Source organism: Bos taurus, chromosome 4 (genome assembly GCF_002263795.3).
Source record: "Bos taurus isolate L1 Dominette 01449 registration number 42190680 breed Hereford chromosome 4, ARS-UCD2.0, whole genome shotgun sequence".
Lineage (NCBI taxonomy): Eukaryota > Metazoa > Chordata > Mammalia > Artiodactyla > Bovidae > Bos > Bos taurus.
In genome coordinates this window covers 31,211,313-31,229,309 of record NC_037331.1, presented here as the reverse complement: position 1 = coordinate 31,229,309, position 17,997 = coordinate 31,211,313, and the positions used below count along the sequence as shown (strand labels likewise).

The window sequence follows — 17,997 nt, the reverse complement described above, 5'->3', positions numbered from 1 at the left end:
TGAATGTTGAGCTTTAAGCCAACTTTTTAACTCTCCTCTTTCACTTTCATCAAGAGGCTTTTTGTTCCTATTCATTTTCTGCCATAAGGGTGGTGTCATCTGCATATCTGAGGTTATTGATATTTCTCCCGGCAATCTTGATTCCAACTTGTGCTTCTTCCAGCCCAGCGTTTCTCATGATGTACTCTGCTGCTGCTGCTGCTGCTAAGTCACTTCAGTCGTGTCCAACTCTGTGCGACCCCATAGACAGCAGCCCACCAGGCTCCCCCATCCCTGGGATTCTCCAGGCAAGAACACTGGAGTGGGTTGCCATTTCCTTCTCCAATGCATGAAAGTGAAAAGTGAAAGTGAAATCGCTCAGTCGTGTCCGACTCTTAGTGACCCCACGGACTGTAGCCCACCAGGCTCCTCCATCCATGGGATTTTCCAGGCAAGAGTACTGGAGTGGGGTGCCATTGCATATAAGTTAAATAAGCAGAGTGACAATATACAACCTTGATGTACTCCTTTTCCTATTTGGAACCAATCCGTTGTTCCATGTCCAGTTCTAACTGTTGCTTCCTGACCTGCATATAGGTTTCTCAAGAGGCAGGTCAAGTGGTCTGGTATTCCCATCTCTTTCAGAATTTTCCAAAGTTTATTATGGTGGTGGGTAGTAAATATTATCAATGATATTGTACAAGTTGCATATTCATCAGTTCTCTTGATACATGAAAATTCAGTACTTAAATTTAACATGCACATTTTTTGTTGACTTGCTGCTGAAAACATTTATTGCCAAATTTTGTAAAGTGTTACCAAATAGTAAAATAAATAGTTGTAATTTTATCCATATTTAAAGGAAAATCCCTCTACAGCAGGAATATTCAGATTACTTGTTGTACTCTTTACTGTAACACTGCTCAGTCTCTAATTCCTGTGTGTTTCTCACAAGAGCCTAACATGTTTCTTTTATTTTCCAAAGACTGCACTGACTGAAGGCCTGGTGGCTTTGTGCGTCTTTCAGGCCCCTGCACTGGCCAGCACACACCTGGTTGGTGCACCAGATGGCCGGCAGGAGCCGTGGTGCCCAATAGTTCACCCCCAGCTTTCCAAGACCAGGAAGAGTTATATACATGCTTCATTTTATCAGCAGTAAGCGCCCCATGTGTTGTCCTTGAAAAGGAGATGTTAGTTTTCACCTGTTCCCGTTTTCATCTAGGAAAGCTCAGGAAAAGAGACAGTTTATGGCTCATCATCTTTCAGGTCTCAGCATGTATTAGAGTAAGAACCCTATTTACTGCCTATGGACCTTACGTCCTTGCAGGAAGTTGGAAAGACAAAGTGGACACCCAGCAAACTCTCCCTCCCCAACACATGCCTGTGTGCTCAGTCACTCAGTCATGTCTGTGACTCTTTGCAACTCCATGGACTGTAGCTGCCAGGGTATATCCCAGCAACCCACTGGAGTGGGTTGCTGTTTTCTCTTCCAGGGGATCTTCCCAACCCAGAGATCAAACCCACTTGTCCCTTGCGTTTCCTGAAATCGGCAGAAGGATGGTTCACACGAGTGCCACTAGAGCCGCATCCTCCCCAGCACGTTTTAATGCAGTCATCACCAACACTAGTTTACAGAAAAATAGAGCATCTAGGACAAATGCCAAAAACTACACGGGACACCAAGCGTGAACTGGGGCTGTCTGGGTGAACTGGGGTATGTTACCTCACTGGCTACGAGGGCTATCATCATAGCATCCCTTTGTGAAAAACCCCCAACAGCAAGGGCAGTCAGGAAATACCTGAGCAGAATCTTAAGATAGGTTGAAAATTGTCCAAGTATGAAAAGCAGGGTTTTTTTTTAAAGTTGTTTGTAAGGCTTTTATTTATCTCAGTTATCACAAAAACCCTATGGGTGGGCCATATTACTCTGATTTTGTGGCTGCTGTTGTTCAGTCACTCAGTTGTGTCCAACTCTTAGCTACCCTATGGACGACCAGGCTCCTCTGTCCATGAGATTCTCCCAGTGGAAATACTGGAGTGGGTTGCCATTTCCTTCTCCAACTCTCATTTTACATGTGGGGAAATCAGGGCTTAGAGGGGGTTAAGGAATTTGGCTGAGGTCCCCCAGCTATGACTTGGAGAAGCTGGGATGCAAGCAGAGGTCTGTCACTCCAGCGCTGAGGGGCCTGGTAGGTTCTGCATATACAGTGGCTCGGTGTTAGAGATGGTGAACAAATTGGGAAAGGACTTCATGTTGGCAAAAACTGGGGTGGGGTTGTCTGATGAGGATGCTGCTGAAGATGGGTGGAGGGCAGGTTGTAACGGGCCTGGGAGGCCAGGCTAACTTGAATTAAGTCCTGAGAGTTGCGGAAAGCCCACCGTGAAACTCCCATTGCCCATAAAGACTGGTGACTGCAGTCTTCACCCACCTCTCCCTTCCTCTCCACTTCTTTACCGGTGTTTACCGTGTGTGTGTGTTAGTCACTCAGTCGTGTCTGACTCTTTGCGACCCCATGGACTGTATGTAGCACTCCAGGCTCCTCTGTCTATGGCATTTTCCAGGCAAAAATACTAGAATGGGTAGCCATTCCTTTCTCCAAGGGGGTTTCCCAACCCGGGGATTGAACCCATGTCTCCTGCATTGCGGGCAGATTCTTTCCCTTCTGAGCCAGCAGGAAAGCCCACAGTTGTAACTGTGACTAAGTTAAATACTTCCAGTGCTTTACTGGATACTGTCTTGTATAGTTTTCTCACTGTTGTATGTGTGAGTTTGGTCTTTTCATGCAAAAATCTCAACTTCTTTAAGGCAGAGATTGATGTTGCTGTAGATTTCTTAATAATTCCTGCTTGGTGCTGAGCACACAAGAAACGTTCAAAAAGACATTTCTTGATGGAAGGAGGGTTGTCAGTGAATGGGTTTTGGATTGCATTCTGTTGATTAATATCGCAATTCTTTAGAACTTTGACTTGAGTTTGAACCTGCTTTAGTTCTGCTTTTTTACACTCAGCTGCTTGGTGTTGTTCCACAGCTCCCCCCATCCACCCCCGAAGACTTCCCTTTGGTTCTTTGTGCCTGGGGCTTCTGTTTTAGGTGCTTAACCTTGCTTCATGGTTACACTTCCTACCTCCTTTTCTGCTCCAACTGAGTAACAGGTTCATTTTCTTCTAGACATTCAAGGTCGGATGAGTCCAGGTGGGCAGACAGTTGATTTATTAATACCTTGTTGACCAGGCCCGTTGGTGGGTTACTTGATTTTAGTCTCGACTGATTAATCTTCACTGCTTTTGGTAAATCTAGTCAGATCTAAATAGGACTAGAATTCTGGAACTGTGATATGCAGATTGGAAATTGCCAGCCACAGGTGACTATTTAAATTAATTAAAATTAGATAAAATTAGATAAAATTTAAATTTCTGTTCCTCAGTCACACTAGTCACATTTCAAGAGCTCAGTAGCCACAGGTGGCGAGCAGCTACCCTATTAGCAAGGATTTAGAATCTTTGCATCCTTCCAGAAACTACAAGGCAGTCGATTGTAGGCAGGAGTATTGGATTAGTTAACAAATCCTGGGCCACCTCTGAGCACTATAAAACGAAGCTTTGATAACTGATTCTTCCTCTGGCTGATTAATAATTTAATATAATATTAGTAAAATATATAATTATTAATATAATATTAATTTAATTAATATAAAATTAATATAATATTAGGATTCCTATGGATAAAATGACTTCAGAGTACTTAAATAGCCCTTTGTTTAAGTGTCTATGAATTGGAGAAGGCAGTGGCACCCCACTCCAGTATTCTTGCCTGGAAAATCCCATGGATGGAGGAGCCTGGTAGGCTTTAGTTCATGGGGTCACGAAGAGTCAGACATGACTGAGCGACTTCAGTTTTACTTTTCACTTTCATGCACTGGAGAAGGAAACAGCAACCCATTCCAGTGTTCTTGCCTGGAGAATCCCAGGGATGGCAGAGCCTGGTGGGTTGCCATCTATGGGGTCGCACAGAGTCGGACACGACTGAAGCGACTTAGCATAGCATAGCATGACTTCCAACAAATCTGTGAGCTGTGAGTTCTTCCAGAACAGGGGAGGTGTGTTAGCTTTCCATCTCCCAGGCTTGAATTTGTGTTTGGTGCAGAAAGGACTCAAAAAAAATATCGGGATAATGACTAAATAAATGCTTGGAAACATCATTTCATTTCCTCTTATTGCTGATTATAACTATTAGGCTCACAAATTATGTTCTGAAATATACCTTTTTTTTTTAACCTATTCTTTTTTTTTTTTTGCTGTATAATCTGAGAACATGAAAGAAAGAAAAAGTTCAGAAATGAAATACAAATTCATTTGAATGAAAATATGAGAAATCTCTGTTGGGGGGACACAGAAGGAAAGGCTCCCGGGGGCCCACGTGGGGTCAGTGGAGGCCTTACTCTGGGGGTGGCGTGGCCCTAGTCGCCTTTCTTGTGGAGTTGGCAGGAGCTGACATGGGGCATCTTGACTTTGGAGGCTGCAGGTGGCCTGTCCCTGGGTCAAGGAAGGCAGCACAGACTGTGGAAAGTCAGCTTCCTAGCCCTTTCCTTCCCTGGAGGGGCTGCTGCCAGGGCCCTGTGATGCTTATCTGTTCTCTGCAGATCTGTGGAGTGAGGTCATCCAGGAAGTTGAATCCCTTTGATACAATTATCTCTGCGTCCTTGGCTCTTTGGAGAATGACCAGTGACCCCCATGCTTCTTACGTGGTCGGAACAGCTGTTGTGGGGTGGGATGCCAGGTGGAAGGCCCTGTGTGTATGTGTGTCCTTCCCCAGCTGTCAGGATGTGGGCCAGTGAACGGAGGTGGGCTCCCCCAGGAAAGCACGCTCATGCTGCAACAGAGGAGACAAGAGGGGAGAGGAGAACTTAATGGGTGGTGGAGAATCTGTCTCTCTGTCTGTCTCTTTCTCTCTCTGTCACACACACACACATACGTGCATATAGACCTACATTCACCATGACAAAGCCCAGAAGTGTTTCCTCTTCAATTTGTCTCAGTTGACAACCAGTTAGGCCAGTTCTAAGGGCTCACTCTTCCTGAAGGGGTAGGGGTGGGTGACTTTTGGGAATGAGATTTCTCCACAGCCCTGAGCCCATCTTTTGCTGTACTCCCTCTTGTATCTGGACACCTTCTCTACTCAGTAGGAATCCTGCATAACAGACCCCAGATCCCCACAACTGGTGCCCCCCTCCCTCTCACTGGCTCAGCCTCACCTGTGCTTGACTTGTCCACACCAGAAATAACTCGTTTGGGTCTTTCTCTATTCTGAGGCTCCCTTCGCTCCTGCTGCTCCTGTTTTTCTGTCTTTCATCCCTGGTTGATCACTGACGTGTGCTCTGAGCCATCCGACGGCGTTTGTTGGCAGAAACAGCAGGTCTGACGGTTTAAGCACTTTTCTGTCTGAGCCCATGAAGCAACCTGAAGTCCTTAGCATTCAGGGAGTTAGAGAGCATTTCTCTAGAAAGAGACAAAACTCCCATTGTGTGTATGCAAGTATTGTTCATATCATATGTAATCCATAGCGAGTAACAAGCTAGAATAGTGAATTGTCGGCTGGAGACCATGAGGGACAGTTTCCTGCTTCCCATTAGTGGAGTGGGGGAGGGGGGCAAGAGCTGTGGGTGTTTGCGGTTCGGTCCTCCCTTCCTCTTGGGAGTGTTTTCCCAGTCTTCACTCAGATGCTGTGGTAACCAAGGCCGGGGAAGGAAACACATGACTGCACTCCAGGGTTTAGTGGAGGGGCTGCTTACAGTTGGGGTGGGCCGGGGGCAGGGGAGCACTAGGTGGCAGGTAACAGTGGGAGCTGTTACCACCGGGGAGGAGGGGGGGAAGGAGCTGGGGGTGAGGGAGGGAGCAGCTAGAGCTGGAAGGGTGGGGGGCGCCCTCCAGGGGATGTCCCACCAGAGGAGCACAGCCTCTGTTAGAACCACAGCACAGCAGGGAGCGAGCTGGGGGACAGTCACTCCTGCCCTGTTCGCCTCCCACCTTCAGATCTTCCGCTGGCGTTCTAGGGTCAAATCCAACTAGAAGCCAGGGAGCAGGACAGCTGGGGTGGTACATTGTGAAAGGGGTGCCCCGAGGGCACAGAGCAGAGCAGAGAGTGAAGCAGGGCCCAGGCATTGTGCCTCCTCCAGCAGCCCCTGTGCTCTGGGAGAGGAGCCTCCACCCCCAAACACATCTTCTCGGACTCTGTCAGCTAATCCCCAGCCAGAAGATCCACCCCTGGTCACAGTGCCTAGTTCAGGACACACCACCCAATTTAGGCCAATAAGCCAAAATTTTTTTCTCTAGAGACTTTTAGAAAAGAAGACGCTTCATTTTTAAGAGAGCTACTGGGAGAGAGTTTTCCCTTTCTACTAGACATAAACAAGGGAACACATGGCCCCTATAGCTGCTTCCAGCCAGTTTGCAAACATGCAGACAGTCAGCTTTAAGGATGAAGCAGGTACTGCTGGAGACAGGATGAGAAGAAACTGTGACTCTGGTGCCATGATTTGGCTCCCAAAACTCCCCCTATGACTACTTGTTAAGCACTGAGCCAGTACCATCTTTTTAGTGCTTACGTCAGCTTGGGGTTTCTGTTACTTGCAACCAAAAGCATCTTATCAAAGCCACTAGTGTTGGGCCCGGAACCAGAGAATATTCTTCTAGTCGGTGCATTGCAGAAGGGGAAGCACCGCAGGGCCAGACAAGCTGTAGTTTGCTAGCAAAAACTGTAGCATGCATGAGAGGGAGGGTAAGAATAGGATCAAGTCCAGAACGCCTGGGGCAAAAGCTGGAATCATGGAGTCAGGGTTCATGTTCGGTACAGACAAGACTGAGTAAAGTACAGGTCAGGAGTGATGGGGAATGCCCAGGCACGGTGGTGAGTGTGTCTGTCTGACTGGCTTAAAAGGCCTGGGGCAGGCTGCACAGACGGTTTTGAATGAGGTCATCACCTTTAAGCAGGAGGACATGGCTGTCTCCAGGTTTCTTGAGAATATTTGGCTGGTTGCATTCTCAGCATGACCCATCATGACTCTTTAGGGAGTAAGCCTTTGGACCCATCCCATGGTTTCCGTCAGGCCAGCCAGGGGCAGAGAAAGGATGAGGAAGGCTTCCCTGGCTGGCCCTTGCTTGGCTGCTGCAGGCAGCAATACAAAATATTCTTCCACCACATCTTCCTTTGTTTGGGATTTTAATAGTTCCTCTCCATTTTAAGATGAAAGATGTGTTCTCCTGGCAGTTCTGTTGGTGAATAGGAGGCTGATGGTAATAGTTAGAGTTATATTTATTGAGCACTTAATGTGTCTTCATATATGTCTGGCTCTCATCCCAGCACTTTATTTATTTATTTATTTAGGTGTTAAAGAGATGATAGGATTTAATTGGACATAACTGATATTATTAGTGTATTAAAGTTGTATGGCACTGGTGCACACAGATCATCTCTTCAAACACATCCAGAAGGTTCATGCACACTTTATTCAGATTTATGAATTTTAGAGTCACCCTTTCTTTATAAATAATGGAGCATTTATATATTCATTACTAGTCCTAAATCTTTTTCTTTTTTTCCCTATGCTTTTAATCCAAGCACTTTATATGCATTAACTCATTTAATCTTTACCATATCCTTTGAGATAGTTGCTATTATTTTTCCCAAGAGGAAGATGAGGGAAATGAGACATCACATGAGTTGAATTTTAAGTGTGTTGGGAAGGGTTTTAGTCATTTGGTTCACCCTCTATATAAAAATTTGAAATGTTGTCTACACATAAGATAATTTAAATATGTGTATATGGTATAAAGAATAATACAACAAATTCACATATGAATGTGAGAAGTGGTTTGAGCCACAGCCAGTTTGAGAAGTGGTACTTGAAAGTGCTGTGTGTCACTTCCCTAATCCAGAAGCTCACACCCTCTCATTTGCGTGGTTTTATTGCCTATAGGCCTGTCCAGCCTGTGTCAGGTCTTTTAACCCCATCAAACACACTTAAAATCTCAAGACATCGTTTACAGTTGTAAGCATGATATTATTCTGTATGTAGTATTCTAAATTACGCAATGTGATGTGAGATTTATCCATGTTGATGCAGGTGACTGTTGACTCAGTTTTCACTGATCTGTGGTATCTCTTCTTATGAATATACTGTACTTTAGTTTTGCTGCTGTGACTGGACATTGGGCAGGGGGTTCTTACTGTTTAACTTTGCTACTGGGTCCACTCCCATACTGTCTCTTGGTGCCCACAGGCCAGAGTTTCTCCAGGGTATAAATCTAGGAGTAGCTGGCTCATTTGTAGGGCATGCACAGCCTTGAGTGCCCTAGCTGATGACTAGGAAGTATTTGTGTCAGTTTGTACTCCCACAAGCAGTGTAGAAGGGTTTTCATTATACCACAATCTTGCTTACTCTTGGTATTGGCAGATTAAAGCATTTTTTTCCCTGAGTATGCTAGAAAGTATAATTGCATTTATTTGCTTCAAATCCATACTCAAGTAAGACTCATAGATTACAATTGTTTGATATAACTCTGGAGTCTTTCTTGGCACATAGATTTCCTCTCTGTCTTTCATCTTGTTCTTTACAGTGTCTTTGTTGAAGAAATCAGGTCATTTATTCTGTATAGTTTCCACAGTCTGGTTTTTGCTGATTGCATTCCAATGTGTCAATCAGCATGATTCACAGAAGCCTCTATTTCCTGTAAATTGGTGGTAAGATTTAGAGAGCTGTTCACATTTAGCTTTAATTTTTTTGACAAGAATGCATCAGGCAGTGTATTGTACTTCCATCCATCAGACAGCATATATTAATAATATCCAGTTACCTGTTTTTTTTTAAATGATGTTAACACCAGCCATTCATGATTATTACCTAGATTTATTATTTAATTATGGTGTTGAAGTATTAAAATCATATTGCTCCCACTTCATTTATTAGTTGCTGCTGCTGCTAAGTCACTTCAGTCATGTCCGACCCTCAGAGACCCCATGGACTGCAGCCCACCAGGCTCCTCCATCCATGGGATTTTCTGCAAGAGTACTGGTGTGGGGTGCCATTGCCTTCTCCTCATTTATTGGTTAGGATACTTCTATAAAGAAAGCCTTCTCCTCATCAACAATTGGCATTCCAAGATACAGTTTTGTAAGTAGATTCAGTTTGCTTGATTTGGTCCTTTTATTTACTAGTTTTCAAAGGGACACACTGATACCCTGTGTCCTCTAGATATGACCAATGAATTTTGAAATTTATTATTGCATTTAAAATATATTTGATATTTTAATCCATTGCAGCTATTAAATCTATTGATGCCCAATTGTTCCATCTTTGGCTATTGGGAGCCTATTTAAGTTGGTTTGTATATCCTTTTGACCCATCTGTAATATTTTCCAAATGCTTCTTAATTTTCTGGTGTGACAAGAAGTGCTAGATTCTTTTTTATACATTTTATGTTACAGACTTGGAATCAGCCATTTCTCCAGAATTCTGGGAAATGATATTAATGTTTAAAGTAACAATCAGGGTGCTAGGGCTTGTTATTTGCTTATTGTTAACCAGGCCACAAGTCTAGAAGTCATGTTTGAGCCTTTCTCTCGCAACCCACTTCCAATCAATATGGAAATTCTTTCCTTTCCAGAGTCTGGCCATTTTTGCCATCTTCATTACACCAAGTATTCTATTCTGCTCAGGCTGCTACAACAAAATTCCACTGACTGAGTGGCTTATAAACAGCAGAGATTTGTTCTGACAGTTCTGGAGGCTGAAGACCAAAACCAAGGCGCCAGCCTGGTTGCTTTCTGGAGAACCAGCCCTCATCTGGCCCATAGCTGGCATCCTCTGCCTGTGTCCTCACTTGGTAGAAGGAGCTGGGGGAGCTCTGTGGGGTCTCTTTGATAAGAACACTAATTCCATTCGTGGAGACTCTGCCCTCATGACCTAAGAACCTCCCAAAGCTGTCATCTTATAATACCATCAGATTTGGGGATCAGGATTTCAACATGTGAATTCTGGAGGAGCACAAACATTCAAACCATGGCCCCAAGTTGTCTAGGTCATCATCGCCTCTTGCTTGACCTGTTGTGTTATTTGGCGCTCCAGCTTCTAGGCTTGCCTTTCTATGGTATGTTCTCCACACAGCATTCTGGTGAGCATTCTACATGTTAACTCACCCCTCAGTGTCTTTCCAGCTCTTTTGAATAATTTCCAAGTCACCAGTTCGCCCTCACGCATCTCTGTCACCTGGCCCCTGTGCCATCTCTCTCCACGCCCCCCACCCCCATCTTCTACACTCTTCATTTGCGTACTCTGCCGCAATCCCCACCTCTGTCTTCCTCAGGCCTGGCTTAGGGGCTTTTACATTTTCGGGTCCTTCTGCTTAGAAAGCACTTTGCTTTAATGTCTGCATGGATCACTCCCTCACTCCTTTCAGGTCTTACTTAGGTGTTACATTTCTCAGGGTACTTTCTTCACTCGACTAGACAAGATTTCTCCCCTATTTAGTTACTCATTAGCCTCCTTCCCCTTATTTATTTTTCTTCTAGCATTTGTCACTGTCTGATCTGCATGTTTGTTTATCATCTGTCTCCCACTATTGGAATATAATCTCTTTCAAGGCAGGGCTTACCTGTTTTGTTCACTGCTATATCTCCAATATCTAGCTCACAGCCTGGCACGTAGCGTTCAAGAAATATTTATTGAGTGAATGAGTGAGTACAGGTTGGCTTTAAGTGACAGGTTCTCAGGGGAAACCACTTCCACTTTGACCCATACCCATCGTTTTGCCTTCGTGCAGCAGTTTTATTCTTGTTTTTATTGTTGTCATTCACCCTTTTCCTAAAAGTGTTGGTAGCCTTTTGGAGATCTAACTTAATTCATGGAAGTGGGGTGGTGGAAGGAAGCATCTGCCTTTTGACTTGATGTTTTTCAAGGGCCCAAGGCCACATTCATCTTTCTGATGAGTGAATATCAGAATACAACCCGAGGCAGCTTTGGCTTCACCACTGTTTAAAAATTCTGAGTTCCTTCTCTTACTTCATTTGGAGGAGGGGTCCTCAGAGGATTTCCCTTACTTTCTTATGAGCTTAGTTATACATTTCTACCAATTATTTCTTTATTTTCTTTTGCATTTCAGATGACCTGGCTGATAGTAGTACTGAATCTGGAACTCATCAAACCTGCTGTTTTTCATGCCCTACTTAGCAACCCAGGGGAGTGACTTGCCCAAGGTCCTACTGTCAATGGAATCGCTGGGAGCAGACCCTGAATTCCTCAGCTCACCATGGTGAGTGCTTGACGTCCACCTTGGAGTGGGGCTGTGCCCTATTTTCTTAAGAGGGTCTAATAGAACAGATATTTCTAGCTTAATGTTTATAGTCAGAGAAGGTAGAAAGGAACAAAAACAATAATTGCAACACAAGGGTCTCCAGTTCTAAGGAAACTGTTGTCAGCGTTGAGGGCTATAATAGCCACTTGTAAATGTGTAATGGGAAATAGGTGTGGGGCTTGCGGCTGATGTCAGCAGGGTAGCTTTTGTCAGAAGCTGCTCTTTTTGCTTTTCCTTTAGAAGGCAGATCTGAAAGACCCATTTTCCTCAGAATTTCTGCTCCGAGGTGAGGCTGGAGGCTGTCTCCTTTCACTCCTACCCTTCATTTAGGCTGCACCCAGGGTGGTTTCCAATCAGGATGGAAACATTTGTACCTTGATAATTATAGTAGATTTAAAAAAATGTTTATTGGCTCTGGTGCGATAGTGTTGCTGAAAACAGGCTGTACTTTAAGCAAAATGGCTGCAAGTTTGGCGTGCTCAGAATACTTTGCAAATCAGTTGATAACTGAGATCTTCATTCAGTCAGTCAGTCAATCTTGCTTCACATGATGCCACTGACATTTAAAAGAAAAATCCTTATTTGTCTCATTGAACTGACTGACTTTGGGCCTGAATTGACTTAATTGCATGGTTGCTTTTGATATATGGTAGATAGAGATTGCTCTGCTGGGTCATCATCAAATGTAACAAATAGGTCATGAATAATAGTGGATAGCCCCACTGGGCAAATGACTTGCTAACTTGTTTCTTGCAAAATAACTTACTGCTGCCAACCTATCAGTAAGTTGGTTTAAAAGGCATGTGAGTAATAGACAGTGCAGTGTTCTGTCCATTGAATTCAATTTTAATGTATCACATCAAATCATTGGGTCAGTCAATCCAGTACCAATTTTTGATAGATAAGGTTTTGATGACTTTCAAAATATAGGCAGTGAGGTATCCTGGGATATCTACCTTTGAAGATTCCCTTTGTAAGAACAGCAGTAAGTTATGTTTTCTAACCACAAAAGTATTACCTACAATGCATATTTGGAAATTTCACTCACCTAGAGGTGGTGACAGTTAACACTTTAGTATATTTCTTTCCAATCTTCTTTTCACACATTTTTTACTAATTGAAATGATACTGTATCCTGGTGTGATTTTTTTTCACTTAATTTGTATACTCTTGGGGTTTTCTTCCACTGAACATGATGACTAGAATATTCCCATATTATTATCAGTTTTCCATAAATATTTTAACGGTACTTAGCATTGCATTGTATGAATACAGAATAGCTTTTTTTGGTTTTTGTTTTTGATTCATGTATCTTTGGCTGCACGGGGTCTTTGTGACCACCAGGGGTCTGTTGCTGCCCGGGCTTTTCTGTAGTTGTGGCAGCGGGCGCTGCTCTCTAGTTATGGTGCATGGCCCTCCCGTAGCAGTGGCTTCTCCTGATGCAGACACAGGCTCCAGGGAGGCAGCGGGGGCTGCTCTCTAATTGTGGCGCACGGCCCTCCTGTAGCAGTGGCTTCTCCTGATGCAGACACAGGCTCCAGGGAGCACAGGTGTCAGTCGTTGTGGCACAGGCGCTTAGATGCCCTGCAGCCTGTGCAAACCTCCGGGACCAGGGCTCGAACCCATGTCCTCTGCATTGGCAGGCAGATTATTAACCACTGGACCACCGAAAGTCCCAGAATAGTTTACTTAAACATTCTCCTACTGTTGAACAGTTGGGCTGTTTATTTGTTATCTCTTATTATAAATACTATTTACCTGAACATATTTGTACGTAAAATTGCTTTTCTCTGTATCTTAAATTATTTTCTTAAACTAGTATCATATAATTATAGTAGAATTATTTAATCAAAGGCTATAGATATTTTTCAGCTTTCTGAGACAAGTGGCAGAATTGTTTTCCTAAAGGAGTGTCCTTATTTATATTCAGTCCAACAGGACACGAGAGGATTTGTCTCTCCCTACATAGACCAGTATTATGTAATTCCAGAAAAAATGGGGTATTTCTAAAGAATTTCTATTTGAATTGATGAAAATCATAGCTTTTAAAATTCACATTTCTGGTTAGTCTTAGGATTGAATACATTGTTTTGGTAAGTTTACTAGTCATTTTCAAAGGGGAGGATGAACTAGTCTGTTTCTTCCCTTCACCCATTTATATTTTGGGATCTCACCATTTTTTTTTATCAAAGGTTTGTATGAAATCGTTTAAAAAATATTTATTTATATATTTATTTAACTGCAATGGGTCTTCATTGCCATGTGCACAATCTTCAGTTGCACCTTGCAAACTCTTAGCTGGGGCATGTAGGAGCTGGTTCTCCCACCCGGGATTGAACCCAGACCCCCTGCAGTGGGAACACAGAGTCCTAACCACTGGGCCACCAGGGAAGTCCCTGAAATTTTTATATACTATAAATAAATTTTTGTCTTATGTATGATAAATGTTATTATCAGTTAATTATTTGCATTCTATTTTTATTTTGATGTATAAAATCTCTACATTTTTATGTAATCATATTTATCATCTGTTTGTTATTTTTTATATTGAATTTAAGCTTGGGACCCATATTACTCAGCCATTAAAAAGAATACATTTGAATCAGTTCTAATGAGGTGGATGAAACTGGAGCCTATTATACAGAGTGAAGTAAGCCAGAAGGAAAAACACCAATACAGTATACTAACGCATATACATGGAATTTAGAAAGATGGTAACAATAACCCTGTGTACGAGACAGCAAAAGAGACACTGATGTATAGAACAGTCTTATGGACTCTGTGGGAGAGGGAGAGGGTGGGAAGATTTGGGAGAATGACATTGAAACATGTAAAATATCATGTATGAAACGAGATGCCAGTCCAGGTTCGATGCACGATACTGGATGCTTGGGTCTAGTGCACTGGGACGACCCAGAGGGATGGTATGGGGAGGGAGGAGGGAGGAGGGTTCAGGATGGGGAACACATGTATACCTGTGGTGGATTCATTTTGATATTTGGCAAAACTAATACAATTATGTAAAGTTTAAAAATAAAATAAAATTAAAAACAAACGAACGAACAAACAAAGGTAAAGTCATTAATTATAGTATTTATTCTCAATAATGTTATTGAGGTACAATTTATATATCACAACTTTATTTCTTAGGTGTACAATTCAGTGACTTTTAGCAGTTTTACAGAGTTCTTCAAACCTTACTGGAATCTAAATTCAGAACATTTCTATCACCCAGTGGAAACTTCATGTCCATTTGCAGTCACTGCTCATTCCTGCCACCAGTCCTGGGCAAGCTCGGTCTATTTTTGCCTCTATGAATTGCCTTATAGTCAACATCTCATGTAAACGGAATTATACATTGTGTGGTGTTTCATGACTGGCTCCTTTTACTTGGTCTGTTTTCAGAGTTTAGCCATGTTGTAGCGCATATCAGTATTTTGTTCCCTATTGTGGTTGAATAATAAGTCCATTGACGGGCATACCACATTTTATTTATCCGTTCATCCTTTGATGGACATTTGGGTTGTTTCTACTTTTCGACTGTTACGAAACATCTGCTATGAACGTTCATATACAAGTCTTTGCACCTATGTTTTTATTTCCCTTGAATAGATACCTATGAGTGGAATGACTGGGTCAGCTGGTAAATTCATGCTTAACTTCTAAAGAAACAACCATGTTCCAAAGTGGTTGCGCTATTTTACATCTCATCAGCAATGTTTCCATTTCTCCAACGCTTGTTATTGTGATTATAGTCTATTTATATTTCATGCCTTCATTGTCTCTATTTTATTCGTCAAGGCAAGGATTTAAAATAATTTCCCCTTACTCCATTTGTCATGTCTTTTTGTATATTACTTTAGTATATTCAATTCATATTTAAATGAACATTATTTTATTTTATTTTCTATCTTTTGGTTGTGCTGCATGGCGTGAGGGATCTTAGTTCCCTAACCAGGGGATTGAACCCACACCCCCTGCAATGGAAGTGCATGTCTTAACCACTGGACTGCCAGGGAAGTCCCTTAAATGAATGATTTTTTAATGATCTTTTTTCTCTGAGTATTTCCTTTTGATACTCTTCAATGTAAAACTTCATCTTTTTCCTTCTCATTTGAGCAAAAGCAAGCATTTCCCAGAAATTAAGTCAATGAAATGCCAGGATAAACTACAATTTAAATTATCAACAAATGCTTCAAATCTTTTTGAAAGTAGTGGAATAAAAGTACTTAAGAAAAACCAAACATTTGAGTGTATTTATTCTCAAAGCATTCACCTGGAGTGAATGAATCAAGACTGATGAAGTGATTCCTCAAGTCATTTTGGAGGACTGTTTTTTTTTTGAGTTGCCCTGTGGTGCTCCAAGCATATTATTTTGGCCCTCCTAAGTGATTATAATGTCTGTGGCAGGTGACATTTATTTTTAGAAAGAGCATAGAGTCATTTGGAACCAAACATACTCAATAGAGCAAGTGATTGAATTGAACCAGAAATATGGGCTGCATAGTAACACTCCCTACACACACACACACACACACACACACGGTTGCATTATGTGTGTATTTCCTAGATTAAACCAGAAAAAAAACCCTCTAAAAATAGTTACCAATATACTTTTAAGTGATAACACTATTTGGTGAACAAGAGAATAATCTTCTGCAGTAATATCTTTAAAGAAAAAACATTCAAAGAGTTGTATAAGTTATAGCGTATTTGTTTAAAATTTTATCCCTCTATTTGATAGTAACACTTCATTTCAAAGGTAACTTTGATAATTCCAAGTTCAAAGTTTTATTCCTACTGTTTCCCACAGGAGGCTCTAATCACAAAGCCGGTAAGAAGAGGCCCTTGCTCTGGTTTGAAGCTCCCCACTGAGCACGTTCCGAGTTTCTGGTCTCATTGGCACCGTGTGTTGAACTCAGTGAGTATCATGCACATCTATGCTTACTGTAGGCTTCTTCAGCATGCTAATGATTCATGTTTCTTACAAAAATGCCTGGAAAAGTCTTTTTTCTTTTGGTTTTTGGGCCTCCTCTCACTATATCTATATTCAAGGAGTGTTAGATAGACAACACAAAAGATCTCCTGAAGGCTGAGATGTAAACATTCCGGATTGAGTTGGAGCAAAGATAGAGCTGCCTGGCTGTCGTCAGAAGGTGGTGGAGAGAAGCCCCAGCGTCTAACTCTCCTGCCTTTGTAGATAGAGTGTTGTCAGAGTTTCCTGGATGAGCTTTGACAGGCTGTATGGCTTTTGACAGGCTTCCCAGGTGGCTTGGTGATAAAGCATCTGCCTACCAATGCAGGAGATGCAGGAGACTCGGGTTTGATCCCTGGGTTGGGAAGATCCCCTGAAAAAAGAAATGGCAACCCACTCCAGTATTCCTGCCTGCAGAATCCCATTGACAACAGAGCCTGGTGGGCTACAGTCCATGGAGTCAAAAGAGTTGAACATGACTGAGCAACTGAACATGCACACATATGGCTTCTGACGTGTCCTTGGCTGTCAGTTTCCTCAACTGTAAAATGGGCAAAAGTGTAAAATATTTGTCTCACAAGATATAGCAAAATTGAAATGTAAAGGTTCTCAGCACAGTATGTGGCCATTAAGCATTTAAATGACAGTAAGTCCCATTGCTGTCACCATCATCAGTTGTCATGATCATCATCACCCCTTAGGATCTACCAGGGTGCCTGTTTAATGAAAGCAAAATAAATGTTACCTCATATTGGCCACGTCCTTGTGTTCCTTTCCTGACTTACCACAGAGCCTGGCGTACAGCCAGCATGCAATAAATGAATATTAAATGAGTGGAAAAAAAGTCTACTTTAACTGTGTGGTTGCCAGATGTAGTTCACATGGATATTCAAAAAAATGGTGTTTAATGTGATTTCTTAATTAAGAACTTCCTCTTCTTCTGTTATGTGCTCTGAGGGTCAGCAGAGTGTGGTTACTACAAACAGGGATGCTGGAGTTGGACTTTCCTGGGTGGAAATCCTGGCATTGCTTCTTGCTTGCTCTGTGACCTAAGACAAGTTACCTCCCCTCTCTGTGCCTCAGTTTCTTCATCTGTAAAATAATAGCACCTTCCTCACAGGGACTAGAGACTTTATACATATAGTGATTAGAACAGGCCCGGCAACCAGTAAAGGCCACGTAAGTATATGCCAGGGAAGGGGAAAGAACTGTACAAAGGATGAAGCAGAGCCCCTGTCCTCAAAGAAGCTTTCCGGTCCTCAGGGTTCCACATATGCCCACGAGGCATGCAACAACAGGAGGGAAAGCCGAGCATGAGGGAAGAGTTGAGTGATGTCCTGGCATGTGCTAAGCTGTTGTTAAACAACCAGCAATCTGGGAGAAAAAAAGCCCTGACTTAAACAACTCTTCCAGTTTCTGTGGTGTAAATATTCCTGCCGTGGCCAGTTTGAAGCCACCGTTGTGCTGATTGTGGAACCGGGAAAAAGCACACACAATCGGTTCCTGCAGGTTGACGTGAGTGGGCTCCAGGACACTGCTGGGTAGAAGCTGTGGGATTCTAGAGGACACCTCGTATTGGTGATGTGGACAAAGGGTGGTAACATCCTCCAGTCTGGAGACTTCTGCTTGGTTCTGGGAACAAGAGTTCCCTCTATCAAACTAGAGGGAGGGACGCCTTTCCTTCCCACAGCCTACCA

General features: G+C 42.7%; 1 long non-coding RNA gene across 1 annotated transcript in view; it reads left to right on the top strand.

Annotated features, from left to right (window-relative positions):
* The window catches only part of LOC107132385 (uncharacterized), a 57,372-nt gene extending 40,094 nt beyond the window's left edge, over nt 1-17,278 (top strand). Inside the window, exons 2-3 of the long non-coding RNA XR_001499094.3 lie at nt 11,134-11,283; nt 16,139-17,278. This is a non-coding gene — a long non-coding RNA (uncharacterized lncRNA). The remainder of the gene's footprint in view (nt 1-11,133; nt 11,284-16,138) is intronic.
* The last annotated feature ends 719 nt before the right edge of the window (nt 17,279-17,997 follow it).